Below are 19,030 nucleotides of genomic sequence, written 5' to 3'. Positions count from 1 at the left end.
ATGTCCGCTTTGTGCTCCTTGAGCCTTGTTGGTCACTTCCTGCCTCTTCCACTGATTGGTGGCTTCCTATCTCTTTCACAGTGTTGCATACATCACTGTTTGTTAACAGAATTTGCAGTCACGTGAGATGAAAAATGTGGTTGGTGCAATGCAACAAGGCCATTATCCGAGGATGTTTATCAACGACACCTAGAAACACATGGGAAAGGGAACAAGAAATGGTTCATGGGAAAACACGACATCCATTGTTTCTATACAGTACGTTCAAGGTTTTTCAGACTCTGTTGGGAAAGTGCTTCGTCCGCTGGGCATTAAAACCGATTTCAAGCCTCATTGTACATTGGGAAACATGTTCACCAAGCCCAAAGATTTCACCCCTGCGAACGATCAAAGCAGGGTTGTTTACAAGGTACCGTGCGGTGACTGCGACACCGCTTACATCTGCAAAACAGGCAGGAAGCGGTCAACAATGCTAAAGAAGCACAAAAAGGAGATCACAAAAACCACGCAATCTAAGACAGAATTCATCAAACATTGCTTTACAATGAGGCAAGCCTTCCATTTCCACAATGCGACGACGCTTACTCGGTGACAAAGGTAACGGAAGAGAAAGCGTCTCGAGTCGTGGTTCGACCGTCGTGACCAGTCAGCATGCAACAACCACAACCCCCTACCGGATGTGTAAAAACATACTAGACAAGCAGTTAATGCGGTTGCCTCTGCTCATTTAGTGCCCGGGCATACTCAGGATACCACTCTTAAAGGAGGTGAAATGTCTATGTAGTTTTTGTTACATTTGGTTGTGTGAAGTTGGAGCAAATATTATAATCACGAAGGAGCAGAGTTTTGTTATCATCTTAATTTGGCATATGTTCAGTGTTTTCCAGGAAACTTTTTTTTATTCAAGCAAAAAACAAATATTTAGAGACTTACTTTCTATCTTTGCCTAAATATTTCACTCCTGAGGCAAAATAAACATTGCCACTCAAAATTCATGCCATATGTGGACTACTGAAAATTTACCATCTCATAATTATCTTATTGTCAGTGAACTGTTTTCTTGGCAAATTGTTATCTATGCGTATCTTCCATTTGACTACGCCACCTGTGTTAATTCAAGAAGTACAATAGTCACCACCAAATTTTGGTTGGTAGTTAGCTCAACGAGTGCTGCTACCTCTATCGGATTCGACATTCTAGATTCAAAGCCTCAATACAAACTTGACCCAACTTCATACATTTGCCTTAAGTGAAATTTTCTGAATTTTTTAGAATAGGACAAGCTTAGTTTTTGGCTCTACAGTTTGCCGCATAAGATTAAAAAATTTTTGTACTTCCTCTTCATGAAGACGCTGTATCAGCGACTTCTCAGAGGCATTCCCTTCGATATCATGTTAAGGTGCAAAATCACAACAAATCATGGGTAATTCAGGTACCATGCCTAGCCTTCCTTAAACTAGTATAACTTCTGTTAGCAACATTTCGCCTTGTGCAAAGCAACAGAATGCCTGCACTTTACGACATTAAGTTTAACACATTATTTCTCTCTGACACTCAAATTACTCTATTATGCACTACTCTATATTGCTTCTGTCGGAGCCCAAAGCATACTGAACGAAAACAGGGGGGGGGGGGACGGACGAAGGCATCAAAATCGCACTTGCAAGCAGCTTCTGTTCAAATAAACTATTGACTTTCAGTGTTTCTGAAGATCAGCCCACATTTTAAAAACATTGCTAGCACGCCGCACCTGCACACCAGTCTTTGTGAGGCAGCACATCGATGGGCGTGATGTCAGACGTCCCTGCGGCATACGTAAGCTGCACGCTTTCCTGTCCTGGTAGACGAAGAAGGTGTTTAACAGCGCAAACGACAAGAGGGGGTAGAAGATACGAGAACAAAGCGCTGAACTAACAACCAAAGTTTATTGCAATCCAAGTGCAATATATAGGAAAACAGAATCTCCGCATAACCACGCAACATCAGCAAAATTGGACATACATGTGCCCAACGGCTTACCTTATCAAGAGCCAGTCATTTCAGGGGACCCTAGATAACGAAATTCACAGCCGTGAAGGAAAATCGAAGGTACGCTAACACAGGAAGCACCAAATTGTTGAATGTGGAAGGCTTCGCTAATATCACGCTCACGCTGATTTTTATATAGCCCCATGATCGCACACTTGTCAAAAATTGGCTGGCAGCCACACTTTTTACAATGGTCCGCCAAATGGCTAGGAATGGAGCCTTTTAGAGAGTAAGCGTGCTTCCTCAGGCCATCATTAATGCATTGGCCTGTTTGGCCAATGTAAGAGAGCCCGCATGTAAACAATATCTTGTTTACAATCGATAAAACACATTCAACATAGCACGTAGTGTGCTTCTTAGTACATGCTTCTTTATTACGTCCTTCACTATTAACTCTGCGACATAGCCCAGCGAGCTTGTCGCGTGCGCAGAACACAACTAGTACACCTATTTTGCCAGCGACCTTCTTCATGCTATGGGAAACTTCGTGTACGTAGGGAATAACAGCTGAGCTGGAATGTGGTTTGTTGAGTATGCTGTTGCTTTGTCCCGTATCAAGCACTCTTAGTGACGTAAGGAGAGTCTCAGCGATGGAAGTTAGCAGGGTATTAGGAAAACCTGCTTGTTGAAAGTGACGAACTTGGTTTGAAAACTACATTCTACCTGGCGGTAACAAGAGCGCTTTAGAGCTGCTTTCAGGCAAAGAAAAGCGATGCCATGCTTGACTAGCTTAAAATAGGCGGACGTAAAAGGAAGAAGGCTTTTCTTTGAGCGTGGCTCGTACCGCCAATGGACATTGTTCCCCCCAAAAAAGCATTTCTAAGTCTTGAAATTGTAGCTTGTCATCAGAAATAAGCTCCAGTTAATTCAAGTTGCTTCATTTCATGCCAAAATACGTCAAAAATCTCACCGGTGGTTCGTCGAGGGTCAAATTGGTCGATGGAGTACAACACTAAAAAGTCGTCAACATAGCGGAACACTTTAACAGTGTTTGTCTGATGAAGGTTAGCCATGACACTTCTGTCATACTGCGCGAGTAAAAGGTCGCTAAGAACCGGAGCTAAGCAAGAGCCCATTCACACTCCTTCCCACTGAGTGTAGAAGGGGTCCTTGTGAAGTACAAAAGTCGAAAGTAGATAAAAGCGCAGTAGTTCTAAAAACTTGTGAACAAGAATTCCACATGCATTCTGAAATTTGGTGCAGCCATAACGCTCAATACGCTAGCTAACTTCATCGCACACAAGGTCACCACAAGGTCACCTGTCCTGCTACTCTCCTTTTTCCACCGCTGTTTTACATCGTGCACTCTTCCTTCCACAGAGGTGCTAAGATGGCCCCCGTTTCGGGGCTTTACTCTCCAGCCGGTAGCGTTATTCACTGCCAGTGCTATACATACTCATTCTAGGAAGCCTACAGTAGGTACGTAGTGGGTTGAGAGACACGATCGATGGCTGGCGAGGTTGGCAAGCCTGTTTCCGGGGATGTTAAACATCACCACCTCTAATTGATCACGTGGCAACTATATGTGGCAGTTCGTAAAAACACCACAGCAGACAACACGCGCTCCAGTGTTCCCTTTAACAGTGATCCCCTCTGTACATACACCGTGGGTCTTGCGCATGGTCCACTGGAGAAATAGTTGCTACATACACAAGTTTCCCAGAAAGCTATCTTTTACTACTTCCTGGCTATCATTACACAAAGCCCCTTTTCTATGCCTTGCAGTGCGCTGAAAAATGGTGATTTCATGGGCATTAACGGTGAAGGGATTTGCCAGCCAAAACATTACAGACCTCATGCATCGCTAAACTGGAATATGGGTTTCCACTTTCTTTTTTTTCCATAGCTACTTGAAACCTTCAAGAGTTTTCGCCGTGCCTACTTGAAACCTTCAAGTGGGCACGGCGAAAACTCGAGAAGCGGACCATTAACCATGCGTCCCGCATTCTTGTTCCAGATGGCTTTGCTGCCAATTGTCGCTGCTTCTTGGACACCGCCGAATCGCACCTGCGCTTCGCATGCTTATGGAACAGGCGACAACCTCACGGAATTTGCCATCAACTGGACCTCGTATCTTGGACAGGATATCGGCAGCGCATGCGTGACATCGGCCAGTTCAACGCATATAAAAGAACAGCTTCAAATCGGATTCTTCAGTGGGCACGGCGAAAACTCGAGAAGCGGACCATTAACCATGCGTCCCGCATTCTTGTTCCAGATGGCTTTGCTGCCAATTGTCGCTGCTTCTTGGACACCGCCGAATCGCACCTGCGCTTCGCATGCTTATGGAACAGGCGACAACCTCACGGAATTTGCCATCAACTGGACCTCGTATCTTGGACAGGATATCGGCAGCGCATGCGTGACATCGGCCAGTTCAACGCATATAAAAGAACAGCTTCAAATCGGATTCTTCAGTGGGCACGGCGAAAACTCGAGAAGCGGACCATTAACCATGCGTCCCGCATTCTTGTTCCAGGTTAGTTGTGTTGGTTCATACTGTAGTGATGAAAGAGGTGTTGTTGTCGTGCCGTGCCCACGGACTTTGATTGCTTTGGCGTACGAGTGCTACCATGTGTGCAAACTGCTACTCTGTGGTGATGTGGAATTGAATCCAGGTCCTACCAATACTGAAATGCTCCAGACACTGATACAGGGCCAGCAGGCTATTAGGGAAGATTTAGCAGAGCTTAAACAGCGGTTGGAAGTTGCCGAGAAAAGTGTTAGCTCTTTCTCGACCCGAATGACCAAATTAGAAGCAAATGTAAGAGAAATAGCCCGGAAAGTGGACAGTTTTGAAACTCTCAACAATTCGGTTGAAAAAATTCAGCAAACACTCATGCTGCAGCAGGAAAAGCTTACAGATCTGGAAGACCGGAGTCGGATGTCGAACCTTGTTGTGTTTGGCATAGAGGAGCGAGCGAATGAAACGGAGGATGTTCTACGGCAGAAAGTAATAAAAGAGGTGTTCGAGGATAGGCTCGGCGTAAAGTGCTTGTCTGTTGCTAGAATACACCGTTTGGGAAAACGTGCTGGAAAGCGACCTGTAATTCTGTTTTTTCAAAATTATACGGAAAAACAGGAAGTGCTGCGGAACTGCAAAAAGCTGAAGGGAACACAAATTTCCGTGCAAAATGACTTTTCTGCTGACACGCTAAGAAAACGAAAACTGCTATGGCAAAGCGCCAAAGTAGAGAAAGAGCAAGGCAAGAGGATTGCGCTGGTAAAGGATAAATTGCGTGTTGATTCACAGTTCTACGCATGGGATGATGTTTCGAACACGCGTGTCATTGTTCGATCTGGCAAAGATCCTACGCAAACAGCGTAGCTTTCACTGTCTGCATTTAAGAACCTTCGTATGCTCTCTTTCAACGCAAGAAGCATTGTGAACAAAGCGGATAAATTAGAACTATTGCTTTTGACGTACGACCCTCATGTGGTTGTTATCACTGAGACTTGGTTGCATGATGGTGTACGAGATGACGAAATTATTCCTCCCGGCTATCAGATACACAGGCGTGATCGAGGCACACGTGGCGGAGGAGTTGCGGTTATTTGTAAACTTGGTATTGATGTATGTTTGATCAATCAGATTGCCGATCACGAAAGCCTGTTCCTCAACGTCACTGTAAATGGTTTAACCTTTATGCTTTGTGTTGTTTATAAAGCCCCGGAAGTCTCAGATTCTTTTCTCGAACAGCTTTACGACCATCTCCTTTTAAACCGTACACGTCACATCATGATTACAGGTGACTTCAACCTTCCAGCTATCAAATGGAAGAACTTAGCTTACGGGCAATATAAATCGAGTGATGTTGTTTTAGACGCAATGTTAGCTCTGAACCTTGACCAAATTGTCTGTGAGCCTACGCGCAACAGTGCTGTCTTGGACTTATTCTTTGTCAGCGATATCTTTTTAAATGGTGTTATCACAGTTGAAAAAGGAGTGTCAGACCACAGTTTGTTGTTTTTCTCTTGGCCTTATCGATGCTCTGTAGTGCGTTCGAGTACAAATTCAGTGGATGTCAAAGATTTTGATCGCGCTGATGATACAGCAATCACAGATTACTTAGACAGTGTACTAAGCTACAGCACGCACGATGATGTCCATGCATTGTGGATGCGATTTAAAAGTGCGGTCTGGTTCTCCATTCAGCAGTTTGTCCCCTTCCGGAAGGTACGCCAGAACCGTAAACATCCATGGATATCTCGGGAGATTATCCACATTAAACGCAGAATCAAGCGACTTAGAAAGCGTAAAAACGTAGCACCCGAAAAATTTGAGGTTTTGAAAAGAAATTTGGCGACCAAAGTAAATGATGCTAGGACACATTACTATCAAGTCACTCTCCCTTCATTCATTAAAGAAGATCCTGCTAAATTCTGGAGATTTCTGGCTCAAACCAATGAAACAGTGAATAGAATTAAACTGGACGGCAAATACGAAACTGACGGCTTCTTAATATCGCAGGCATTCAATGAATATTTTCACAGCGTCTTCACTTTTTCCAATGCTTATGTACCTCTGCCAGCTATTGTTAACGAGGTGAACATTCCCACTGTCACAAGGGAGGGTGTTTTGATTTTACTAAGAAAACTGAGCACCAAAAAAAGTATAGGACCAGACCAAATCCCAAATACATTTTTAAAGCGCTATTCTACACAGATAACTGATTTCTTGACAGAGGTATTTAATAAATCATTGCGTAGTGGTGAAGTTCCGGGTGACTGGAAGATTGCGCGTGTTGTGCCCATCCATAAGAAGGGAGATAAATCAATTGTTTCTAATTACAGACCGGTTTCCTTAACTTCAGTAAGTTGCAAGTTACTAGAACACATAGTGGCTCAAAATATTCAGTGCTTCTTAGCGGATAATAACATCTTGTCCCCTTGCCAACATGGATTTCGGAAGGGATTGTCCACAACAACGCAATTGGTTATAACTATCCATGATTTTATGGCAGTTTTAGATCGATCAGGGCAAACTGATATACTTCTACTCGATTTTTCTAAAGCGTTTGATAAGGTTCCGCATAGTAAATTACTTCTGAAATTACGTAACATAGGATTGCCGCTTTATCTTATTAAGTGGGTTGAATCTTATTTAACTAATAGAAAACAGTTCGTCGAAATTAAATCTAGTGTATCTGGGATGCTCAATGTCACTTCTGGTGTGCCACAGGGAAGTGTGTTGGGGCCACTATTATTCCTTATATATGTAAATGATTTAGTGCAAGCAATCCCTGACACAGTGTCTATTAAGCTTTTCGCGGATGATTGTGTTGTGTTTAAAGAAATAACCTGCTCTGACGACCATAACCTATTACAGCAAGCTCTTCGCAACATTGAATGCTGGTGCGCAGCATGGGACATGGAATTAAACGTTGATAAAACAGTGCTCATAAATATAACGCGAAAAACAAATCCTAGTGTGTTTACCTACAATATTCATGGCTCACCCATTCAATCGGTAACGCAGTATAAGTATTTAGGGATCACTCTTTCAAGTAATATGACGTGGCGAGCACACATTTCGTCAATATGCACTTCAACTTTTCGGAAGCTGTGCTTTTTGAAAAGGAAGCTTGCAAAGGCAACTGTGAATGTTAAACTTCAAGCGTATAATGCAATTATCAGACCTAAATTGGAGTATGCGTCCGTTGTATGGGATCCGTACACGAAAAAAGACATACAGAGCTTAGAAGCGCTACAAAAGAAAGCCATCAGATTTATATTCAATAAGTACAAAAGACTAGATTCACCAACTCAACTCATGAATGCTAATAACATCCCCACCTTGGCTGTCCGCAGAAAAATCAGTCGACTTAAATTCTTGCGCAATATTTTTAACGGAAAACTTGGTATGTCTGCACCTTCATATTTAAAGACCACTACAGCGAGAAATACGCGCAACGCTCACAAACACACCCTACAACACATTTTTGCCAAAACAGAGGCATTCAAACAGAGTTTTTTCCCCCGCACTGTCTCGGATTGGAACAGTCTACCTAAGTTCGTTTGCGAGGCAGACGATTTTGACGAAGTCCTTGAGCAATATTTGTGTTGTATTGAACATTGAATCATTGTAACTGTTATATTGCTGTTATGCTGCGTTATAAACTTTTATATTGCTGTCATATTACTGTTAAACTGTTATGCTACGAGTGTTGTGATATATTGCTTGCGCTGCCAGTGTTGTTATCACTGATTTATGTATTCTTTTTTTTCTGTAATTCCACTCCTGCCTGGGCCATGCTGGCCTGCAGTATTGTGAAATAAATAAATAAAAATAAATAAATATGAATGAAAATTGAGGTGACATTGGTCATGATGTGGTGCAAGTGTGGTGGGCAGGCAGAGGGATAGATGAGGTCAAACAGCGCAATATTCACACTTGGAGGACGGTCTCACACTTGCATACACAAATGCAGTGCTCAGATTTAGTGAAACATAACAGAGTCAACTCTTTCAGCTACGAAACGAGTTCCCCTCGCACCACAACTAATTTGTAAGACAGACGCCAATTGCACTCATTGAACTTTGAACACTGAATCTAATGACATAATATCATCTTAGATTTCTAATCCAAAAAGTAACTATTTAATTTGATATGCCTTTGTCAGTGTTAAATTCACTGTGAGAAGTGGATAATATTCACGCCCTCCTACAAAATAAACAAGACACTACACATGGTCGAGAAAGTTTAGAGGTCATATCAAGCACGAAAAGTGTTCATCACTGTCTAGACGAGCGCTAAAAAAAATCATTCGTTGACATCATAGATCACCAAATTTTTTGAAATCATGACGCCATCACGTGACATCGCTGCTTGGTCTAAATTGGGCAGATCCCCGAGAAACTGACAAACTGCATGAGGTGCAGAAAGCTTTTCACGGGGACATACAGTTGACCAAAAGACAGAAAAAGATAGCTGCTTTGGAATTCAGATCCTCCAAGACAAATGCACATGGGATCTAGGATCTAGGGAGCTTTATTGAGACAGAAATTTCGCTTACTACCTGCCCACTTACCGGGCTTTCACGAATGTGACGACGCACCTGTCAGAATCTGATCAGCTTGTAAACATGGTACTGCAGATCTTTTCATTCCAGTTTCAGAACCGAAGCACAGTGGTGTGGTATACGATGCGATCACACGAAACGATTGCTTCATGAGGGCTCACCAATGTGAGTGCTGATAGCACTGACATGTGAGATGGCTCTCGCGAAAACTCACGCACACTTTTTTTGCCAAGGTTCCAATTTATGTGTTCGAAACTAAAAATTGCCCCCCGCCCTCCTACCCCCTTTGTGATATTACCATCTGCAGTGTCTGGAAAGCGCGTTAGCTAATTGGGATCGTTGGCTTAGCGAGTGGAAGCTTCGAAACCAGTCCGGGTATCACATTTGTCATTTGGGGGCGCAGGAAAATAGGTGGCTTACACATTTGTGGCTGTACCCACGGAGTGAGCACTCGAATAGGTTCATCGGAGGAATACGCTTGAGTGCGTCTACGTTTCTGCGAACGTCTCATTTTATAGGTGTCTATGGCGGCCAATGCTGAGAGTAAATGAGATATGTCTCGCTTTCGTCAGTGAAGGCCGGGTGCCAAGAAAGTAAGATATAACATGACCTACATAAGCGAACAGATTATTTGCGAAAGCTTAGCTTTTCTGAAGGTAAAGTGTGAACGTCTTGTCTATTTCACGCAGTTCAAGCTTTATTCCTGCTAACTCTCTGGTAGACCAGTCACTGCTCAATACAAAGAGCAAGTGGGAGTCAAATCAGTATTTTTCGAGGACACAATGATCATTCGCATTACATGTAATACTGTTGTGTGAGTGTAAGTATTACGCTAGCAATCACATTTTTTACCGAGAAGTTGGCGTACTAAAAACAACGTTTCCTAACTTCAGAAGGCGTCAAGACACTCTACGTTTGTTTTGCTGCGCGTGGCTGGGAACACTATTAATGGCGAGGTCAGGCTATAGGTGGCAGCACCACCTCATAAAAGTGCGGATAGGCGGTCGTCGGCACGTATTTAAATACACGGAGCTGCGCTTCGTTGCGTGTGGTCTGAGCCAATTGTCGGCGGATAAAATGCAGTGACTAAACTTTAGAGCTAATGTCTACACTCTTCTCTACTGAATCGGTGCACGACCATTAGGCAATGTTAAGATGTTAACAACGTTAATGTTAACAACGTTGACAAGCGCATTCTTCCTTTCAAAGGGATGCTCGCCCTGGGTGACTCTCTTTACGCTTTCACACTAAGTCGCGCCTTTGCTGTGTTGTTTGTACGTAGTTACCTTGTGTCCCGCCTATTAAGCAGTGGTGTAGCATGACTGAACTACTTATTTACATCTTTGTCATCTGCATACTACAAAAAAGAGAAAGAAAGATCGTAGAAAGCCCGCATATCTGTGCGATTAGTTCAGTACCATCATTCGCACCTTATACGCAAATGATTCTTTTTCTCTCATTCTGTTCACCATGAAATGTGGGACAGTCGATAAAACTAGTCAGGAAACTTGGTGGCTGATGGTGCTTGTGCTACACTGCGTTTACCACGTGTACATGTTCTTGCACCAGTAAAAATCTTACATAAGAGTTCAGCAGAAAGCTTTCATCGATGAATCACAAGCATGACAGTGCTACAACAAAGACCTGGTTAATGGAGCAAGCGTGTGTTTTTTTTTTTCAGACAAAAAAATGACCACTGTTTTCCATCGGTCACTAACAATGCCACACAAACGCTGAAGACATTGGAAAACAAAACAAAATTTTCAGTGAAAGCGTACGACGCTATATAAAAGGCATTCCGTATGAATAAGTTTTCAATGTCTGGGTTCTTTAAGGCGTTCTTAAATATAAGCACACGGTTGCGCACGGTAACTCTCTTTTAAGTACAGCTTAAGTACCGATGTGTCACAGTTTATGCGATTGTATAGTTTCTTTGTAGTGGTACCACGGCCAAATAAACACAAGTAAGGCTCCTCGCATGATCGGTAAACTAAAATGCCGTAGTTGTACACCTACCATCAACGCACAAGTGCATGCCCTAGAACCTTTTTTTTACAACCCAGTCAATATAAAACGCTGCATTCGCACACCATATAAAGTCCTTATGTTTGGAAGGATGCCAAGAGCATTTTGCGATGTACTTGAAACAGAAAGCGACACCCACTCTGAAATTATCCTGATGAATGGAGGGTACGACGACAATAAACAGCAATATGGAATGTTGCACTCGCCTATCTTATTACAATGCATCAGCAGTCGAGCAAGACCAAATGTTTTTATACGTCGTCTCAGAGATACGTAGAAACAGGTACACTCTCGCTTACATGACCGAACAAAGCACACATTTAGAACGTGCATGACGTACGCACACATAGAAACAGGACGTGGCTAGCAGACGACGCACAAAGCAATTCACACTTCGCCACTTCGTCCAGATGCCGCCAGGTGGCGGCTCTGCTCGATCTCACGGCCAATAGAACTGACGCAGCCATCCGCACTTTTTGCGGCAGCCAGAGAAATATGAAAAATCAACTCACAGTTTACAGTGTAGCTAGTGCGCATATGCAAGTTTGTTTTCCACAAACTTGTCCGCAAACTCATCATCAGCCCTTTTTGAGTGTGAAAAGCGCCTTCATGGAGGTCACCGAAATCGAAACTTGGAGTCTGTGACCTCTGTAGTTATCCGCCTTGCACCGGTAAAGAAATCTCGAGGGCTTGGGATTTTTCAGAAATGATTTGCCGACGATTCATGGTACCTTTCAGTTAGCACTTGTTGCCACCCTATGCAACGTTTATAGAGGCTGCTTTCCCCTATAGAGACCGCCCTCCCCTCTCAAGAAAAAAAAAACGTGATGCGCAACATGTCACCACCTCTTCGCATGCGCAGGCTAGTCTCTAATAAGATGTCTAATGTGATACTACCCTTCAACCAGTGTCACATCGAATACACACTGCCATACATTCCTAACCTCCACGCGAAAGAAAGACCACAAGGTAGATAGATAGGTGGGGTTTAACGTCCCAAAACCACCATATTGTCACGTGCTTACTCAAGAAAGACGATAGCAGTTGTGCATGTGCCATGAAGGACTATGACATTTACGAAAAAGAAGAACTCGCTTGCGCGTTCTATTAAAAAGACCGACCTGCTTCTTGTGTATCGATCTCTGCGACAAGACCTGTGTTTTGACGTCGTGACACTGGTAGAGGTGCTGGAGCCTACAACCTGATGCAGGACAGTCAGGCCCGTTCACCTAGTCCAGAGACGCAGCCCCTCGTCACGACTCCGGTGCACTGATTCAGTCGGCGCCTACTATGCCTAAGTCCGGAGTCCGCACCTGTCCCACCTCTTTTCAGCATGGCAGCTCCTACGACATTCATGGTTATCTTTCCATCGCAGACCACTCTTCCCTCGCTGGTGACTCTTGAACACCCTCGCGTTCCTGAAGTTTTCCGTGGGAAAGACTACGAGGATGTCGAGGACTGGCTCGAACAGTTCGAACGGGTCACTGTTTCCAACTACTAGAGCGAACAGCACAAACTTGGCCACGCATATTTCACACTGGAAGATAGCCCTCACACATGGTACGAGAACCGCGAGGCTACATTCCAATCTTGGAAAGATTTCCGTCAAAATCTCCTCGATACATTTTTGAACTCGAACCGATGGGACCACGCACTGCAATTGATTGAAGGCCGCGTGCAAGAACCAAACGAAACAGTCGCCATGTATGCAGAGAGGTGATCCGTCTGTTTGAACGAGCTGACCCTGACATTTCCGAGGCGAAGAAATTGCGTCGCCTAATGCAGGGTATTAAAAAACCAGTGTTTGGGGACGTCGTACGAAATCCACCTACAACAGTAGATGAATTCATAGGAGAGGCGACTGTCATCGAGCGCGCAGTGCAACAACGACGCCGACACTTTGACCACCTGCCGAACAACACGGCAGTAAGTGCTGCAGCTCAAAAGAATGCCGTATGCGAAAGTTTCCTGCGACAAATGATTAGAGAAATACTGCGTGATGAACATCGTGCCCTCTGGGTTACCCCTACCTAACCGCCTGTCGCATCTGTTGCCGAAATCGTCCGCCAGGATTTGAGGCAAGCCATTACACCACCCACGCCACGTCATGAGCCCCATCCAGCAAGCTACGCTGATGTGGTCCGTCGTCCTCCATCGTCGTTTGTGGCGACGCCCTTCCAGCCACGACCCACTGCCGTACCTTGGTGGCAGCGGGATTATATGAGACGACCACCAGTTCGTTGAACTGACTTAGGCGCATGGCCGACCGTCGACCTATTCGCTTCCGCTGCGGAGAACCCGGTCACATTGCCCGCTATTGCCGTCATAGTTATTCCAGGTTCGGGAACTTTTCTCGTCCCAGTTATTTCCGCTCTGAAGACCGTCGTGCCCACGATGCTTATCAACTGTCACCTGGTTAAGCAACTCCATTGCGTTGCTGGCGATCACCATCACCTGCGCGTCACCGTGAATTCCCTCAGAGCTACGCGGACATCACCAGAGGCCGTTCACCCAGCCCGCGCCGGGAAAACTAACTGCTGCGACCTCCGGGAGCAAGGTTTCCAATCGTCAAGACACCGAAAAGTTCCCTTTATTTTCGCAAGAAGATATGACAACAATGACGACGAACACGACGACGAATACGACGACGATTAGTAATGCCAATGAAGTTGTACGCTCCGGTCTTAGCGTTCTCATTGACGGACATTAAGTTACAGCACTGGTCGACACTGGCGCCGACTTCTCGATCGTGCGACAAGAGCTCACCGACTGCCTTAGAAAGGTCAAGACGCAGTGGACACGGCCGCACATAAAGAGGGCTGGTGATCAGCTGATGATTCCCACGGGTAAACGCACCACTCGACTTCGCATCGGGGATTCTAGCTTCGTGGCCACTTTCGTCCTGTTGCCAGAGTGCTGCAAAGAGCTAATTTTGGGCATGAATTTTCTTCAAGATCATAGCGCTGTTATCAACATACCTCAACGTATGGTGACATTCTGCGCACATGCGTATGCCGACAACGGCAGCGATGAACCACGCGGCCATTTGCAGTATAGCCGACGATGTGACGCTCCCACAGAGATTCTGTTGCCTTGTGTTGGTGTCCGGTGGGTGGCTTGCTGAAAAGATGTGATAGCGGAGCACATAGTTGATTTTTTGATTACGCAAAGCATTTACGTAGCGAGAGGCGTCCTGGCGCTTACTGGTGGACAGGCAGTAGTGCTCCTAACAAACTTCAGCAATGAGCGCCATCAAATCCAGATGGGCGCCGCAATTGCCTACTTGGACGATGTAGCCCAAGCCGGGGATTGTTTTGCTTTGCAACCAGATGACGCAACTGTCCCCGCCTCGACAATTTTGCTGGTGGGCGCCTGCTCCACGCTCCCGCCCTCTGATAGGAAGCGCCTGCTTGAACTTATACACCAATTCGCAGACTGCTTTTTGCGTACGTCAAAGGTCCAGCAAACACCATTGACCAAGCAGCGCATCATTACTGAAGACAACACGCGACCGATTCGGCAGAGCGCCTACCGTGTGGCTCCGAAAGAACGCGAGGAGATTCAGAAGCATGTACAGAAAATTTTCGCGGATGACGTCATACAACCTTCCAAAATTCCTTGGACGTCTTCCGTGGTTTTGGTCAAGAAAAAAGACGGTAGCTTGCGCTTCTGTAATAATTATTGCAAGTTGAACCAGGTCACTAAGAAAGACGTCTATCCACTGCCTCGCATAGACGATTCACTCGATCGGCTGCGTAATGCGCGCTATTTCTCTTCAATGAACCTCCGAAACGACTACTGGCAGATAGAAGTTGACGAGAGCGATCGTGAGAAAATGGCCTTTGTGACGCCCGATGGCCTTTACGAATTTAAGGTGCTCCCTTTTGGGTTGTGCTCGGCGCCAACCACTTTTCGGCGTCACATGGACACCGTACTATGAGGTCTGAATTGGCAAACATGCTTGGTCTATCTGGACGATGGTATTGTATTCTCAGCAACATTCGAGGAACATCTCAGCCGTTTATTCACCGTCCTTAAGGCTATACGCTCGGCCGGCCTTACTTTAAAACTGGAGAAATGACATTTTGGTTTCAACAAACTCAGCTTCCTAGGCCACGTCGTTAGCCACGAGGGTGTTCGACCTGACCAAGCCGATATAGACGCCGTAGCGCAATTTCCTGCACGACGCTACAAAAAGGTCGTGAGACGCTTCTTAGGATTGTGCGCCTGTTGCCAGCGATTTATCGAGGACTTTTCATTTATTGCAGCGCCATTGACACGAATCATACGTGAGGAAGTCCCCTCCTTTAGGAGTGAACAAGAGCGAATGACATTCAATGAACTACGACAACGCCTGTAAACATTTCTAGTCTTTCTTCACTTCGACGAGGAAGCCCCTACAACACTTCACACTGACGCCAGCAATGTAGGTCTGGGTGCTGTTCTCGATTAGGGGCAAGACAGCTGTGAAAGAGTAATAACCTACGCCAGAGGAACTCTCTTTCGCACGGAGGAGAACTACTCGACTAACGAGAAGGAGTGTCTCACCGTGGTGGGGGTGGTCATCAAATTTCGTCCAAATTTGTACGGCCGTTCCTTCAAGGTTGTTAGTGACCCTCACTCTTTGTGCTGGCTCACCAACTTTATAAATCCACCTGGCCGTTTGGCGCGCTAGAGCCTAAGGTTTGAAGGGTTTGACATGACCATTATCTATAAATCTGGGAAAGAGAACACCGACGCCCACTGTTTCTCATGGTCGCCAGTGGAGACTGTCGCTCATGATGACGAGAACATCGACGCGGCATTCTTGGGGGTTGTCAACACGGCCACTATTGCACGAGAGTAGCGCAGTGACTTCGAGCTGTTACCACTCATTGAATATTTAGAAGGACGGCGTAAAGACGTGCCGTGGTTATTCGCTATAAGACTGCCACCTTTTTGCTTGCGAAACTATATTCTCTATAAGAAAAACTTCTCATCAACCGGCAACCCGCACTTGCTTGTCCTGTCTGCCTCTCTTCGAAAAATAATGGAAACGTGCCATGATGAAGCAAATTGTGGTCATCCAGGCTACACCCGAACATTGTGCCGACTACGGTGCAAGTACTACTGGCCAAAGTTACCTGCTTCTGTTAACCATCACGTGCGAACTTTCCCCGACTGCCAAAGACACAAAGCGCCTCCCAGCAAGCTAGCTGGTCTTTTACATCCTGTCGAAGCACCAGCAAAGCCATTCACCCAGATTGGAATGGATTTTTTGGGCGTTTAAACTTCCACAACAGGGAACAGATGGATTATTGTGGCCACTGATTAGCTCTCCCGTTATGCAGAGACTAAAACTCTGCAGTGCAGCACAGCAGCAAAAGCCACTCAGTTCTTCATCGAAAACATAGTCCTTCGGCATGGCGCTCCGACAGCTATGATCACAGAGAGAGGACCTTTCTTCACCGCAGAACTTTTGGAGTCAATTCTAAGACTCAGCTGTACAGCTCACCGGAGAACAACTGCATACCAAACACGGACAAACGGATTGACGGAGCGCCTACATAGGACCCTCACAGACATGATCAGCATGTACGTTGTAACGGAACATAAAAACTTGGATCAGATATTGCCTTACGTGACCTTTGCCTATAATACCGCTTGACCAGAAACCACTGGAATGACACCGTTCAGTCTGATCTATGGTCGTGAAGTCACGACAACGTTGGACGCCATGTTGCCGCTTGAGTGTGACGACATACAAGTAGACGCCGAAGAATTCACTCAACGCGCCGAGGAAGCAAGACAGCTCGCGCGTGTACGCCTCTGTCATCAACAGCATCAAGATACACAATAGTAGGACCCCCGACACAAGTGCATTAGCTACACAGCAGGCAACAAGGTCTGCGTCTGGATCCCGATACGTAGACGTGGACTGTCTGAAATACTGCTAAGATGGTGCTTTGGCCCATACAGCGTCACGTGACGCTTGAATGACGTGAACTGCGAAGTTGTTCCTGACACTGGCTGTAGTTCTAAGCGCCAAAAGCATTTACCCGAAGTCGTTTACGTTATGTGTATGAAACCGTATTTATCGAGTTAATTTGCTCCCAATTACCGTGTTGGCGCGCCCACTTCATATGCTTGGTAAAGCGCCTAAGCTGCACACGGGCCTACAACACACGGGCCTACAACATGAGCACACGGGCCTACAACATTTCCGCCTCATCGAAAATGCAGCCGCCACAGCCGGGATTTTATCCCGCGACCTGCGGGTCAGCAGCCGAGTACCTTAACCACTAGACCACCGCGGCGGGGCAGACCACCATGTAATGTTCTACGAGTCTCAAATATAGGAGAAGCGAAGTCAAGTTCTTTGTGTACTTTAGAAACACTTCTGCTGTGCCCTGGCTACAAAGGTGAGCAACTGAGCAGGTCCTAGAATCCTCGGCACGATTGCCAAGCCACCTGGTCAGAAATGTAGCACGCTTTCTGCCCTTCTTTTTTTCTGTCACTCCCTCTTTTTCTTTTTTTTTCAGCAGCCCCTCGGGGTTACATTGTGCATTAAAAACGTAGCGATTAGATTTACCCACTGGGCTAGACGCTGAAGTCTGGAATCTGGAAAAATAACCCGTACGTTTTTCGGCAGCATGGTCATATTTTGTGGCTTCACTTTTGACAAACGTCGAACTGGCACGAGACAACTTCATATTTCTTTTCACAGATGATGTCACCACCAAAAAATGCTTGCAAGATTTGTTATTTGTTGAAAATCTTTTGATTCAAGCACTGCTCCGCAAATTTAGTGAGCATTGGTAATCACAAAACATGACATGGCCCTGCTAATGTGCGATAATTGTTGTGCATTAGCAATAAAAGAAAAAGTGAATTTGCACAAACCTGCTGAGCAGAAAAACTGAGCAAAATTCACTGCTATGCACATTTTTCCAATAAATTAACTCAAGACAATTTTTTATAGAAAAGGCTTGCTGCTTCATTTTTGAAAATTTCACATTTTCGCCTTGGATAGTTTTTTCGTCTCATCAGTAATGCCTTAACAAGTGGATTCATAAATTTGAGAATGCCAGTAGTTATAATTCATGACCTATTCGTCAGAACACAAAACAACTTCGCGTAGACATTAGGTATATTGTAGCTTGGAAATTTATTCAATATTATTGTTCTACACAAAAAATAAAATGTTATTCACTCATAAATTTACAATGGCCTGCCCCTTGCAATTGTAGCCTGCATTAGTTTCTGAAGGCTTTACTGGCTATATATCTTCATAACAGGTTTATTAAAATGAAATTCCCCACCACGCAGAGCAACAGATGTATCACTAACATGCGTATCTCCCTTCTTTCTAATGTGGTATGCTTCCATAATTTTTCGTGACAAAGTATTATTACTTTATCCAAGGACGGATACACTGAAAAACCTTGCCTCACATTTGCAGGAACCGCAATGTGCAGGCAAATGGGCTGGTGCATGAAGGACAGAATTAGGGAGCAAGAACTTTCTGTGAAAAGTGAACTTTCCGCGCAATGTTCATTTATTAAGCATGCGCATGGTTTCTACTTTTATATATGTCACTGGTTTTCCGAGAATAAAGTTAGTTGCGAGTGACACCCTTTGTCTTCTCTCCTAAAATTTCTTCCCCGATGGTACGCGTATCAGTGAAAGCCTTGCAACACCAAAGTTTTCCTGTTCCCCTGTTCATCTAGTTACAGCAAGGGTCAGCTGTACACATAAAAAGCACCAGAATAGAAATATCAGGATAAGCGAAATCAAAAAGATACAGCCTAACTGCTCACATCCCTAAATCACACCATAAGAGAATGCTGCTTATTAAAAAGGTGCAACGACAGCATGCTTACACACGCGTCAGTTGACCTTGCAATCTCCTCCACCTCTGCTATCTTCCTGAACCTTTGACCTAGAATAATGCAAGGAACACACTGTCTTAAAAA

This window comes from Rhipicephalus microplus, chromosome X, assembly GCF_043290135.1.
Source record: "Rhipicephalus microplus isolate Deutch F79 chromosome X, USDA_Rmic, whole genome shotgun sequence".
Taxonomy (NCBI): Eukaryota; Metazoa; Arthropoda; class Arachnida; order Ixodida; family Ixodidae; genus Rhipicephalus; species Rhipicephalus microplus.
The sequence above is the reverse complement of the archived record's forward strand: the minus strand, read 5'-3'. Positions refer to the sequence as shown.